This window comes from Entelurus aequoreus, linkage group LG21 (genome assembly GCF_033978785.1).
Source record: "Entelurus aequoreus isolate RoL-2023_Sb linkage group LG21, RoL_Eaeq_v1.1, whole genome shotgun sequence".
NCBI classification, from domain to species: Eukaryota; Metazoa; Chordata; class Actinopteri; order Syngnathiformes; family Syngnathidae; genus Entelurus; species Entelurus aequoreus.
The window spans coordinates 12289746-12303697 of NC_084751.1; the positions used below are offsets into that span (position 1 = coordinate 12289746).

At 45.2% G+C, this 13952-nt stretch overlaps 2 protein-coding genes across 2 annotated transcripts in view; one reads left to right on the forward strand and one right to left on the reverse strand.

The window, feature by feature from the left end:
• Positions 1–13952, reverse strand: part of LOC133638411 (glutathione hydrolase 1 proenzyme-like) — a 113557-nt gene that overhangs the window by 42547 nt on the left and 57058 nt on the right. The window lies entirely within an intron of this gene.
• Positions 1–13952, forward strand: part of LOC133638412 (leucine-rich repeat-containing protein 75B-like) — a 73275-nt gene that overhangs the window by 4142 nt on the left and 55181 nt on the right. The gene's annotated exons all lie outside the window — the stretch shown is intronic.

The following is a 13952-nucleotide window of genomic DNA, read 5'->3' on the forward strand; positions in this document are numbered from 1 at the left end:
CTTGGTATTGCTGCTCATATCCTGGATAATGTTTCTGTCAATTTTAGTCGTACAAAACCCAAAACCAGAGAAGTTGGCACGTTGTGTAAATGGTGAATAAAAACAGAATACAATGATTTGCAAATCCTTTTCAACTTATATTCAATTGAATACTTTGCAAAGTCAAGATATTTAATGTTCACACCGAGAAACTACATTGCAAATAAATATTAACTTAGAATTTAGAGGCAACACATTGCAAAAAAGTTGTCACAGGGGCATTTTTACCACTGTGTTACATGGCCTTTCCTTTTAACAACACTCAGTAAACGTTTGGGAACTGAGGAGACACATTTTTGAAGCTTTTCAGGTGGAATTCTTTCCCATTCTTGCTTGATTTACAGCTTAAGTTCTTCAACAATCCGGGGTCTCCATTGTGGTAATTTAGGCTTCATAATGCACCACACATTTTCAATGGGAGACAGGTCTGGACTACAGGCAGGCCAGTCTAGTACCCGCCCTCTTTTACTATGAAGACACGCTGTTGTAACACGTGGCTTGGCATTGTCTTCAGAATTGCTAAAATAAGCAGGGGCGTCAATGATAACGTTGCTTGGATGGCAACATACCAAAACCTGTATGTACCTTTCAGCATTAATGGTGCCTTCACAGATGTGTAAGTTACCCATGCCTTGGGCACTAATACACCCCCATACCATCACAGATGCTGGCTTTTGAACTTTGCGCCTATACCAATCCCGATGGTTCTTTTCCTCTTTGTTTCGGAGGACACAAGGTCCACAGTTTCCAAAAACAATTTGAAATGTGGACTCAAAGACCACAGAACACTAATCCACTTTGCATCAGTCCATCTTAGATGAGCTCGGGCCCAGTGAAGCCGGCGGCGTTCCCGGGTGTTGTTGATAAATGGCTTTCGCTTTGCATAGTAGAGTTTTAACTTGCACTTACATATGTAGTGATGAACTGTAGTTACTGACAGTAGTTTTCTGAAGTGCTCCTGAGCCCATGTGGGGATATCCTTTACACACTGATGTCGCTTTTTGATGCAGTACCGCCTGAGGTATCCAAGGTCACGGCATTCATTGTTACGTGCAGTGATTTCTCCAGATTCTCTGAACCTTTTGATGATATTACAGACCTTAGATGGTGAAATCCCTAAATTCCTTGCAATAGCTGGTTGAGAAATGTTGTTCTTAAACTGTCGGACAATTTGCTCACGCGTTTGTTGACAAAGTGGTGACCCTCGCCCCATCCTTGTTTGTGAATGACTGAGCATTTCATGGAAGCTGCTTTTATACCCAATCATGGCACCCACCTGTTCCCAATTAGCCTGTTCACCCGTGGGATTTTCCAAATAAGTGTTTGATGAGCATTTTTTGCCACTTGTGCCAACTTTTTTAAAACATGTTGCAGGCATCAAATTCCAAATGAGCTAATATTTGCAAAAATTAACAAAGTTTACCAGTTCGAACGTTAAATGTCTTGTCTTTGCAGTCTATTCAATTGAATATAAGTTGAAAAGGATTTGCAAATCATTGTATTCTGTTTGTATTTACCATTTGCACAATGTGCCAACTTCACTGGCTCTGGGGTTTGTAGTACGGTTTGCCATTGTTGAAGATTTTACCATTTGTATTGAAGGATGTCCCTCATTGGACAATTACATTGTTTCCTTTGAAAAAAATATTGCATTGTCTTTCCTTACTGTAGAAAAAATAAACTAATGTGTGAATTTAAAATGGAGGTACACAAGAAACTGGTGGCGCTATACTGTCACACTCTCATATGGCAAGAGCCAGTGAGTGGTTGCTGCAGAACACAAAGAGGGTTTGAATAAAATTGCATGTTATTATCCCTTTTTCATGTGGAAAGGATTTAGAATACTATTTGCAAAAAAGGGCTTATTCTTTACTGCTCCATACTTTTAGTTTCTTCCCGTTAGAGAGGATTACGTGTAATAGATGGAATATTTTAACTCGATATTTTTAGTTTAGTTTAGTTGAGTCTTTATTTGAAGGGACCATGCACAGAGACATTAAGATCAAATACATATATGTTCTGCACCACATTATAGCTAAATAGCTCATTTCCATCTGCAGTCCCTGGTTACCTCAATTAAAAATATACAAAAACATGCAATAGAATTGTAACAATAAAATTATACTATAGCATACATTACAACCACACCTCTCCTTTACATCATAACACCTAACAATACATGCTCTTATTCACATCAGTCATCATTTGTAAAAACATCCAGGATTTTAACAGACACACCTCACAGCTTACAACATTTTCTCATGCATAAATATAATACACATTAAGTTGACATGTCAGACATAGTGCTCGCCTCAGTGAGCAGCTTTGACAGCACCAAAGCCACCTTTTAAGTTCAATTGTGAATGAAGAGTAATCTGTGTGACTTTTCAAGTTTGTTGTGAGGTCGTTCCATTCCTTTATGGCTTTATATGAAAAGGCCGATTGTGCAAAAGAGGTTTTGCATCTGGGTATGCTACACTGCCCCCTGGTGGAGGCTTGTGTGTTTCTAGTTGTCACAGCAGATGTAAACTGGACGAAGTGCTTAAAGGCCTACTGAAATGATTTTTTTTTATTTAAACGGGAATAGCAGATCCATTCTATGTGTCATACTTGATCATTTCACGATATTGCCATATTTTTGCTGAAAGGATTTAGTAGAGAAAATCGACGATAAAGTTCGCAACTTTTGCTCGCTGATAAAAAACAGCCTTGTGTTGTGTCACACGTTCCTGGTCCCTCCCCTGCACGCCATCTAAGGGCAAGGGCCGGGCGTCTCTCTCAGCCTGCTGCAGCCAGCACAGGTGTGGCTGGTTCCAATCAGCCCAGCTGCTCCACATCCCAGCCATCAGAGAGCAGCCTACATAAACCGCTGAGAGCCGGCGCCCGACGCTTGAACGTTGACTCCTGTGGTCAGTATAGACAGCATTTAGAATTACAGCTATCTAGTAGTATTCTGTGAGTTAGTTAAAGGAGAACTTGGTGCTCGTTTGTTCCATGCTGATTCTGCTTTCTGCTTCGTTCCAGGCTCCCTCCTCCACAAACCCAGTGTCTCCCACGCCTCGCCGCCTCCCCGGGATCCCTCCGCTCCTCCGTAAAGTTTCATTAAACTCTGTTATACTTTATTACTGCCTCCGTTGACTTTGTCCTTGAGGGTCCCTGGTACATTTGGTTCAACAGCTCTGGTCGAGCCTAACAGAACGTTCAAGCCAAAATGAACCAAACCGGGTCCTCAGGGACAGAGGGACAGAAGAACCCTGAATTACGAGAGCTTGTGTTTGGCCAGGCCACACAACTGTCCACTTTGCATGAAGAATTGAACAAAGCTTTTCCCACTGTTCAATCCCAAATTGCTGTGCTTGAGAAGACTTCACAAACTACTGTTGGTAATGTGGCTGCTCTGTCTGGCCAAGTGAATGACATTTCTGGAGTCTTGCTCGGCATACAGAAGACCCTGGAGGTCCTTACAGCACATGTTTCAGCTGAATCTAACTCTGCTTCAAGTTCTTCAAACCAGCCTGTTAACCCCGTCCTCCCCAGCACACAGCAGCCTCAGTCTGAGCCTGGCTTAGTCAGTCCTAGGCCATTTAATGGTGATTTTGGTCATTGCAGGGGCTTCCTGGCACAGTGTGAGTTACTTTTTACTCATCAGCCATCCAAATATACTTCTGATGGTTCGAAGATTGCCCTCATCATGTCCCTCCTGGTCGACGACGCTCTTAATTGGGCTATTGCAGCAGTAGAGAACAACCCTGTCTTTGCCACTAACTACTCTCAGTTTAAGAGTGAGTTTCAAGCTGTGTTTAACCACCCTACTGACGGACAAGATGCTTCCAGCCGTTTGCTAGTTATTCGCCAAGGGTCACGTTCTGTGGCTCAGTATACTTTGGAGTTCCGGATCCTTGCTGCTGAAAGCCAGTGGAACGACCACGCCCTTCTTAGTGTCTACCGCAAGGGGCTGAGTGATTCTATTAAAGATCTTTTGGTCCGTGACAGCCCACAGACTCTTAATGAGCTCATATCCCTGGCCCTTAAGATGGGAACACGACTTCAGGAGCGCCCTGCGGACCGAGCCCAACGAAGCTCTCCTCCTCCTGGGTCCAGTCGCTCTGCTTCAGTGACTCGCACTTCACCATCTCCTCGCTCCACTCCACAACCTCGACAGCTTATGCTCCTCCCTGCTCCCTCTTCACCCGGGCCTGCCGAGCCCATGGAGATCGGCCGGTCCCGGCTGACACTAGCTGAGAGGGAACAAAGGCTCACCAACCAGCTGTGTCTTTACTGTGGTGAGCCAGGACATTTCATCAAGGTCTGCCCGATCCGCCCAAAAGACCCAGCTCGCCGGTAGGGGCTATACTGGTGAGCCAAACAACTCTTCCCCAGCCCAAGAATCATTCCAACCGACTTTTCCCTGCAACCTTGACCTGGAATGAAGAGACACTGTCTGTTAGTGCCCTCATTGACTCCGGTGCAGACGAGTGCCTCATGGACATCTCTTTGGCTCACCAGGCGGGCATTCCTTTAGTTCCTTTAGATCGCACACTGTCTCCCCAAGCGATCGACGGACACTCCATGGGAACTATATCCTTTTCCACAGAACCCCTCACACTCACTCTGTCTGGAAATCACTCTGAAACCATCCGCTTTTTTGTTCTACACGCCCCAACAGCGCCCCTGGTGTTGGGTAGACCTTGGTTGGAGAGGCATGAACCTCACATCTCCTGGGCCTCTGGTCGTATTTTGGGCTGGAGCACCGCATGCCATGCAACCTGTCTGCGCTCCGCCCTGTCCCCTTCAAGCAGACCCAAACCCATGTCCTCTCCCCCCGACATCACTGGTGTTCCACCTGTTTATCATGACCTTGCCTTGGTATTCAGTAAGGATAAAGCACTCTCACTTCCTCCGCACCGGCCCTATGATATTGGCATTGATCTCCTGCCTGGGGCTCCCTATCCTAAGTCGCATCTCTACAACATCTCCCTACCAGAGAAGGAGTCGATGCACAACTACATTGCGGAGTCCCTGCTCTCTGGCATCATCAGGCCGTCGTCCTCGCCTCTGGGGGCAGGCTTCTTCTTTGTAGACAAGAAGGATGGTGGTCTGAGACCTTGCATTGACTATCGTGGTCTCAATGACATCACAGTGAAGAATAAGTATCCACTTCCCCTTATTAGTTCCACTCTTGAGCCACTCACTCATGCCCGAGTGTTCACTAAGCTTGATCTCCGCAATGCCTACCACCTAGTTCGGATCAGAGACGGTGACGAGTGGAAGACGGCCTTCAACACCCACCTTGGCCATTTTGAGTACCTTGTGATGCCTTTTGGGCTTTCCAATGCCCCGGCGGTGTTTCAAGCCCTCGTGAATGATGTGCTACGAGATATGCTAAACATCTTTGTGGTGGTGTATTTGGATGACATCCTTATCTTCTCCAGGTCTGTGGAGGAACACCACCAGCATGTCCGCCTTGTTCTCCAGCGGTTGTTGGAGAACCGCCTGTTCGTCAAGGCTAAGAAGTGTGTCTTCCACTCTGACTCGGTGACATACCTTGGCAACGTTGTGGAAGCTGGACAGATGCGTGCGGATCCTGCCAAGGTCAAAGCCGTGGAGGAGTGGCCACGTCCTACTAACCGGACTCAGCTCAGACGATTCCTGGGTTTCGCCGGTTTTCTACGCCGGTTTATCAAGGGTTACAGTCAGATCGCTGCCCCCCTTAATGCTCTAACCTCCGTTTCGCGTCCCTTTTCCTGGACGTCTCGAGCCGAGACAGCCTTTTTCAAGCTCAAGAGTCTGTTCTCCACAGCACCCGTGCTAATCCACCCTGACTCGACAAGACAGTTCATTGTCGAGGTGGACGCTTCTGACACAGGCATCGGAGCCGTCCTTTCCCAGAGGTCCGAAGAGGATCAGAAGATTCATCCGTGCGCCTATTTCTCCAGGAGCTACGACCCCGCAGAGAGGAACTACGACGTGGGAAACAAGGAGCTGTTGGCGGTCCACGACGCTCTGAAGGAATGGAGACACTGGTTGGAGGGAGCGAAGCTGCCGTTCATCGTGTGGTCAGACCACAAGAATCTGACCTACTTGAAGACGGCGAAGAGGCTTAACTCCAGGCAGGCCCGCTGGGCCTTATTCTTCAGCCGGTTTGATTTCACCCTCACCTACCGCCCAGGTTCCAAGAACGTCAGAGCGGACGCTCTCTCTCGTCAATTCTCTAACGAAGATCCTGCTGTCCAGGAGGAATCGGATTCCGACACCATCCTGCCCCCTGCCCGGGTGGTAGGTGTAGTCACGTGGGCCATCGACGCTGTGGTGAGGCAGGCCTTAGAGAACCAGCCCGACCCTGGCAACGGCCCTCAGAACAGACAGTTTGTTCCTGATGCCGTCCGTACACCGGTATTGGAGTGGGGGCACTCCAGCCGTGTTGCCTGTCACCCTGGAGAGCGCAGGACAGCTTCGTTCATTGCTCAGAGGTTCTGGTGGCCAACCCTCAAGAAGGATGTCAGGGAATTTGTGGCCGCCTGCACCGTCTGCGCCCGTAGTAAGGCTTCACACAGGCCTCCTGCAGGCCTGCTACAACCCCTTCCTATTCCGAGTCGGCCTTGGTCTCACATAGGTATGGACTTCGTTACTGGGCTTCCTGTGTCCCAGGGCTGTGACACCATTCTGACGGTGGTCGACCGATTCTCTAAAGCAGTTCATTTTGTCCCTCTCCCCAAACTCCCGTCTGCTGCTGAGACGGCTGACCTCCTAACCCTCCATGTTGTCCGCCCCCACGGCATTCCTTCTGACATCGTGTCAGACCGTGGTCCCCAGTTCATCTCCAAGGTGTGGAAGGCCTTTTGCAAGGGTATTGGAGCCACGGCCAGCCTCTCCTCTGGATACCATCCACAATCCAATGGGCAGACGGAGCGCGCTAACCAGACAGTTGAGGAGACTCTTCGCTGTGTTGCCTCCAGCAACCCCTCTTCTTGGGCTAAGTACTTACCCTGGGTGGAATATTCCCTCAACACCATGGAGAGCTCTGCCACCGGCATGTCACCCTTTCAATGCTCGCTGGGTTACCAACCCCCTCTGTTTCCCGAACAGGAAGTGGAGGTAGCAGTTCCCTCCACCGAAGCCCACCTCCGCCGGTGTCGACGCATCTGGGAGGCTGCCCGCGCTGCGTTACTCCGTGCCTCTGCACGTACCCAGCGTGGTGCCAACCGCCGGAGGGTGCGTGCACCTGACTATCAGCCTGGTCAGAAGGTCTGGCTATTGGCCCGGGACCTGCCCCTGCAGACGTCCCAGACTTCAACCCGCAAGTTGAATCCTCGTTATGTCGGACCCTACACTGTGGACAGTGTTATCAACCCCGTTGCAGTTCGTCTGAATCTCCCTCCTGCTCTTAAGGTTCACCCGGTGTTCCACGTGTCCCAGATTAAGGCCGTGACCACTAGTGCCTTGTCTCCCCCTACCTCCGCCCCTCCACCCCCCCGAGTCCTGGCTGGTGGTGATCCTGTTTGGACGGTTCGGAAGCTGCTCGCCGTCCGCCGCCGTGGGAAAGGATTCCAGTACCTGGTGGACTGGGAGGGCTTCGGCCCTGAAGACCGTAGCTGGGTGCCCCGTTCCTACCTGGCTGACCCCTCCCTGCTGGACGATTTCTATCGGGACAATCCAGGTGCCCTAGGACAGTCGTCCGGTGCCTCCCCTAAGGGGGGGGGTACTGTTGTGTCACACGTTCCTGGTCCCTCCCCTGCACGCCATCTAAGGGCAAGGGCCGGGCGTCTCTCTCAGCCTGCTGCAGCCAGCACAGGTGTGGCTGGTTCCAATCAGCCCAGCTGCTCCACATCCCAGCCATCAGAGAGCAGCCTACATAAACCGCTGAGAGCCGGCGCCCGACGCTTGAACGTTGACTCCTGTGGTCAGTATAGACAGCATTTAGAATTACAGCTATCTAGTAGTATTCTGTGAGTTAGTTAAAGGAGAACTTGGTGCTCGTTTGTTCCATGCTGATTCTGCTTTCTGCTTCGTTCCAGGCTCCCTCCTCCACAAACCCAGTGTCTCCCACGCCTCGCCGCCTCCCCGGGATCCCTCCGCTCCTCCGTAAAGTTTCATTAAACTCTGTTATACTTTATTACTGCCTCCGTTGACTTTGTCCTTGAGGGTCCCTGGTACATTTGGTTCAACAGCTCTGGTCGAGCCTAACACCTTGCCTGTACCGGAAGTAGCGTGACGTCACAGGAGCTAGTATTCCTCACAATTCCCCGTTGTTTACAATGGAGCGAGAGAGATTCGGACCGAGAAAGTGATGATTACCCCATTAATTTGAGCGAGGATGAAAGATTCGTAGATGAGGAACGTTACAGTGAAGGACTTGAGAGGCAGTGATGGACGTATCTTTTTTCGCTCTGACCGTAACTTAGGTACAAGCTGGCTCATTGGATTCCACACTCTCCTTTTTTTATTGTGGATCACGGATTTGTATTTTAAACCACCTCGGATACTATATCCTCTTGAAAATGAGAGTCGAGAATGCGAAATGGACATTCAGTGCCTTTTATCTCCACGACAATACATCGGCGAAATGCTTTAGCTACGAGCTAACGTGATAACATTGTGCTTTAACTGCATATAGAAACAAAAAAATAAACCCCTGACTGGAAGGATAGATAGAAAATCAACAATACTATTAAACCGTGGACATGTAAATACACGGTTAATGCTTTTCCAGGCTGGCGAAGGTTAACAATGCTGTGCTAACGACGCCATTGAAGCTAACTTAGCAACTTAGCAACGGGACCTCACAGAGCTATGCTAAAAACATTAGCTCTCCAACTACGCCAGCCAGCCCTCATCTACTCATCAACACCCGTGCTCACCTGCGTTCCAGCGATCGGCAGAAGGACGAAGGACTTCACCCGATGCGTTTGGCGGCCCGGAGACGTAGGAAGTCAAGGTGAGGTCACCGGCTAGCGCGGCTAGCGCTCCAACAAAGTCCTCCTGGTTGTGTTGCTGTAGTCCGCTGCTAATACACCGATCCCACCTACAACTGTCTTCTTTGCAGCCTTCATTGTTCATTAAACAAATTGCAAAAGATGTCCAGAATACTGTGGAATTATGAAATGAAAACAGAGCTTTTTGTATAGGATTCTACGGGGTACCATAACTTCCGTTACTCTGACTTCGTCACGCGCATACGTCATCATACCGCGACGTTTCAGCCGGATATTTCCCGGGAAGTTTTAAATGTCACTTTATAAGTTAACCCGGCCGTATTGGCATGTGTTGCAATGTTAAGATTTCATCATTGATGTATAAACTATCAGACTGCGTGGTCGGTAGTAGTGGCTTTCAGTCGGCCTTTAAGTGGGGCTGGTGCAGTGTTCTTTAAGATTCTATGGGCCATTCGTATTGATGCTAATCTTTTAACGTTAGCAAAATTTAACAGTCTATATTTTTGAAGAACCAAACGGTGATGGAGGTGTTGTGGTTTTCTGTCAAGGATTTTGAGCGATTGTTTGTGCAAGGTTTCCAATGGCCTCAGTGTCATTTTGCTTGTCTGGGACCAAAATGTTGGGGCGGTATAGCTCGGTTGGTAGAGTGGCCGTGCCAGCAACTTGAGGGTTCCAGGTTCGATCCCCGCTTCCGCCATCCTAGTCACTGCCGTTGTGTCCTTGGGCAAGACACTTTTCACCCACCTGCTCCCAGTGCCACCCACACTGGTTTAAATGTAACTTAGATATTGGGTTTCACTATGTAAAAGCGCTTTGAGTCACTAGAGAAAAGCTTCACTTTATGGTTATACAATAATAAAAACGAGACATAACCATTGCATTAAAATAAGTTGGAGCTGCCTCTAGAGTTAACGAATTCCTGATACAATTGAACATTTTTATGGTGTACCGTATTTTCTGGACTATAAGGCGCACTTAAAATCATTTTTTTCCTCAAAACTCGACAGTGCGCCTTATAACCCGGTGAACCTAATGTACGGAATAATTCTGGTTTTGCTTACCGACCTCAAAGCAATTTTATTTTGTACATGGTGTAATGATAAGTGTGATCAGTAGATGGCAGTCACACATAAGAGATACATGTAGACTGCAATATGACTCAAGCAAACACCAACATTTGATATGCTCCATTGAAAATATAGAACATTACACACGGCGCTCAGAAATCTGTCAAAATGTTTTAGTACGACTTTGGTAAGCTGTGAAGGTGGATTGATGGATTGTACTGTGCTTCAACGTAGGAGTATTATTATGGTGTGTGTATAAGGTAAGATATATTATCTGGCGTTTTGTTTCGCAATATTATGCAAAAGCAACTTCTCTTACCTTCTGGTACCTGCTGATCTGTACTTGTGATCTGCATAAATCCTGAAAAATTGCGCGTGTCCGCCTTTGTAGTCTGTGCCGACAACGTAGTCGATAATCTTCTTCTTTTTCTCTACCTTCTTGTTATGGGACATTCATCCTTTGCTGTTGCCATTTAAAGTAGTGTAAAGTTCTTACTTATATCTGTCACTAAACTCGCCATGAAAACACTAAAACATACCGGTGTAGTGAGTTTACATAATTCACCCAAGGAACTTTAGTTATTAGAGAGTTACGGTCGGACGGTTTTTCACGTGACACATTTCCGGCGTTGTTGTTGTTTCCGGATGAGGATGTGCTGCTCCGTTATTGATTGAAGTAAAGTCTGAATGTCATTAAAACAGTTAGCGGCTTGAAGATAATTTGTAAAACGTAATCTATGCAACATTTTGACCAAAGAACCACCCTTACATGTTATGTAGACCACAAGAAAGTATTTTACATTTAGAAAAAATAATAATGATATGACTCCTTTAATGCGCCCTATAATCCGGTGCGCCTTATATATGAAAAAAGATAAAAAATAGACCATTCATCGGCGGTGCGCCCTATGGTCCGAAAAATACGGTACTTAAGACTGTTTTGTTTAAGTTATGTCCTGTTTGGTTTTTGGACTCTTTTTTAGGGATGTCCGATAATATCGGCCTGCCGATATTATCGGCCGATAAATGCGTTAAAATGTAATATCGGAAATTATCGGTATCGTTTTTTTTATTATCTGTATCGTTTTTTTTTTTTTTTTATTTTTTTTTATTAAATCAACATAAAAAACACAAGATACTTACAATTAGTGCACCAACCCAAAAAACCTCCCTCCCCCCATTTCTTTCTGTTATCAATATTCTGGTTCCTACATTATATATCAATACAGTCTGCAAGGGATACATTCTGTAAGCACACATGATTGTGCGTGCTGCTGGTCCACTAATAGTACTAACCTTTAACAGTTAATTTTACTCATTTTCATTAATTACTAGTTTCTATGTAACTGTTTTTATATTGTTTTACTTTCTTTTTTATTCAAGAAAATGTTTTTAATTTAGTTATCTTATTTTATTATTATTTTTAAAAAGTACCTTATCTTCACCATACATGGTTGTCCAAATTAGGCATAATAATGTGTTAATTCCACGACTGCATATATCGGTTGATATCGGTATCGGTAATTAAAGAGTTGGACAATATCGGAATATCGGATATCGGCAAAAAGCCATTATCGGACATCCCTACTCTTTTTAGTTCCTGTTTGGTCACCATAGCAACCCATTAGTTCCACCTGTTTCACGTTTGCACTCACGCACCTGTTGCTAATCATGTTCAAGACTATTTAAGCCGATAGTTGCCAGGAAGTCAGCCTGGCGACATTACCCTAGGACAGAATGTCGCCAGACAGACTAACTGAAAAGGACAGGCTTAAATACTAGTGACATGATTGATGAGTCCAAAACGTGAACAGGTGAAACTAATAAGTTGTCATGGTAACAAAAACAATGGAGCGTAAACAGAAACTAAAAGAGTCCAAAAACCAAACAGAACCTAGCCAAACAAAAACATGATCAACAGAGATGACAGGCACAACTGTTTGTTTTTTAAAGCCAAGTATTGGGTGTAAAATGACACCCGGGTAACGATGTTCACTAACATTTTGTATTATTTCCTTATCAACAGTTATATTTGGAAAGGGTGACGTTTTATATTTCCAACATTCTTCCTTAGAAGGGTCATGTGACCATCGTCAGCTGCTTTATAGGCGTGGCCAAGCAGGTGTCAGATATACCTGTTTGGCTCTATGGTTAATAGACGCTTCAGAGTGGTCAGATGACCCTTCTGAGGAACCCAAATCTTGTCTGACCAGCAGAAACTGAAAAGAACATTACCAAGAATACGTAATGAAGCTTTTTGAGTCAGCGCTCCATGCCTTTTGTTACACTCGCAGCTCTTAACTAGCTGGAAGTGGTACAGGTTCTCCGGCTCTGATCTGAGATCCACAATTGTGTAATACTTTCCCGGCGTTTAATCCGCACTTTCTGGGGTGGGATTTACCCTGACTAGAGAGAGGCCGCCGCTTTTAGAGCTCAGCTTGAGCTTTCCACTTCCTCCTGGTGGCTCGGCGCTGATCAAAGGAGGTGGAGGGGAAGACAGTCGGCAGGCTCTGACGGGAGCTCTTCTGATCAAGAGAACTCCCTGGCGTGGGAAGGCAGAAACAAAAATACAAATAAAACTAACTTCCGGACCATCTGTAGGTGCTGTGAGAAGACTTGCTACAGATGTGTGTTAAAGCAGAAGACAATGCGTGTGGGATGAAGCTGTGTGTTGATTATTTGCATGAAGTTGACAGGAAGTGACTCATGGAACAATTTCCTCTGAGCTGACTTGTTTACATTACTGCTTTTTTGCAGTGACTCACCCTTTTTCTTCTTTTCCAATTTTTGTAATTTACTTAAACAAAAAACAGAATTTTGCCTATTATTCACAATCCCTACGTGAGAAAATAAAAGGTTATTCTCTTCTCTATTCTAAATGGTAATATACGGTACCTGGGAATCGATACCGGTACTCCACGGTACCAATATTTGGTTAATAATTGTTAAATAATCTTTTTTTAAATTAGCTGATTATAATAACTGTGCTGTGTAGTTATTAGAGATGTCCGATAATGGCTTTTTTGCCGATATTCCGATATTGTCCAACTCTTAATTACCGATTCCTATATCAACCGATACGATATATAAAGTCGTGGAATTAACACATTATTATGCCTAATTTTGTGCCCCGCTGGATGCATTAAACAATGTAACAAGGTTTTCCAAAATAAATTAACTCAAATTACGGAAAAAAATGTTACAGTAAAATTCTGGCAACTGAGCTGTCTTTTTTTTGTTACCATAAAAACAGCAGTACTGTTTTTCCATTAACAGTAATATACACTAAAATTTGAGGTGAAATTACTAGGGATGTCCGATAATATCGGCCTGCCGATATTATCGGCCGATAAATGCGTTAAAATGTAATATCGGAAATTATCGGTATCGGTTTTTTTATTATCTGTATCGTTGTTTTTTTGTTTTTTTTTAAATTAAATCAACATAAAAAACACAAGTTACACATACAATTAGTGCACCAACCCAAAAAACCTCCCTCCCCACATTTCTTTCTGTTATCAATATTCTGGTTCCTACATTATATATCAATATATATCAATACAGTCTGCAAGGGATACAGTCCGTAAGCACACATGATTGTGCGTGCTGCTGGTCCACTAATAATACTAACCTTTAACAGTTAATTTTACTCATTTTCATTAATTACTAGTTTCTATGTAACTGTTTTTATATTGTTTTGCTTTCTTTTTTATTCAAGAAAATGTTTTTAATTTAGTTATCTTATTTTTTTTTTTTTTTTTTAAAGTACCTTATCTTCACCATACATGGTTGTCCAAATTAAGCATAATAATGTGTTAATTCCACGACTGCATATATCGGTTGATATCGGTATCGGTTGATATCGGTATCGGTAATTAAAGAGTTGGACAATATCGGATATCGGCAAAAAGCC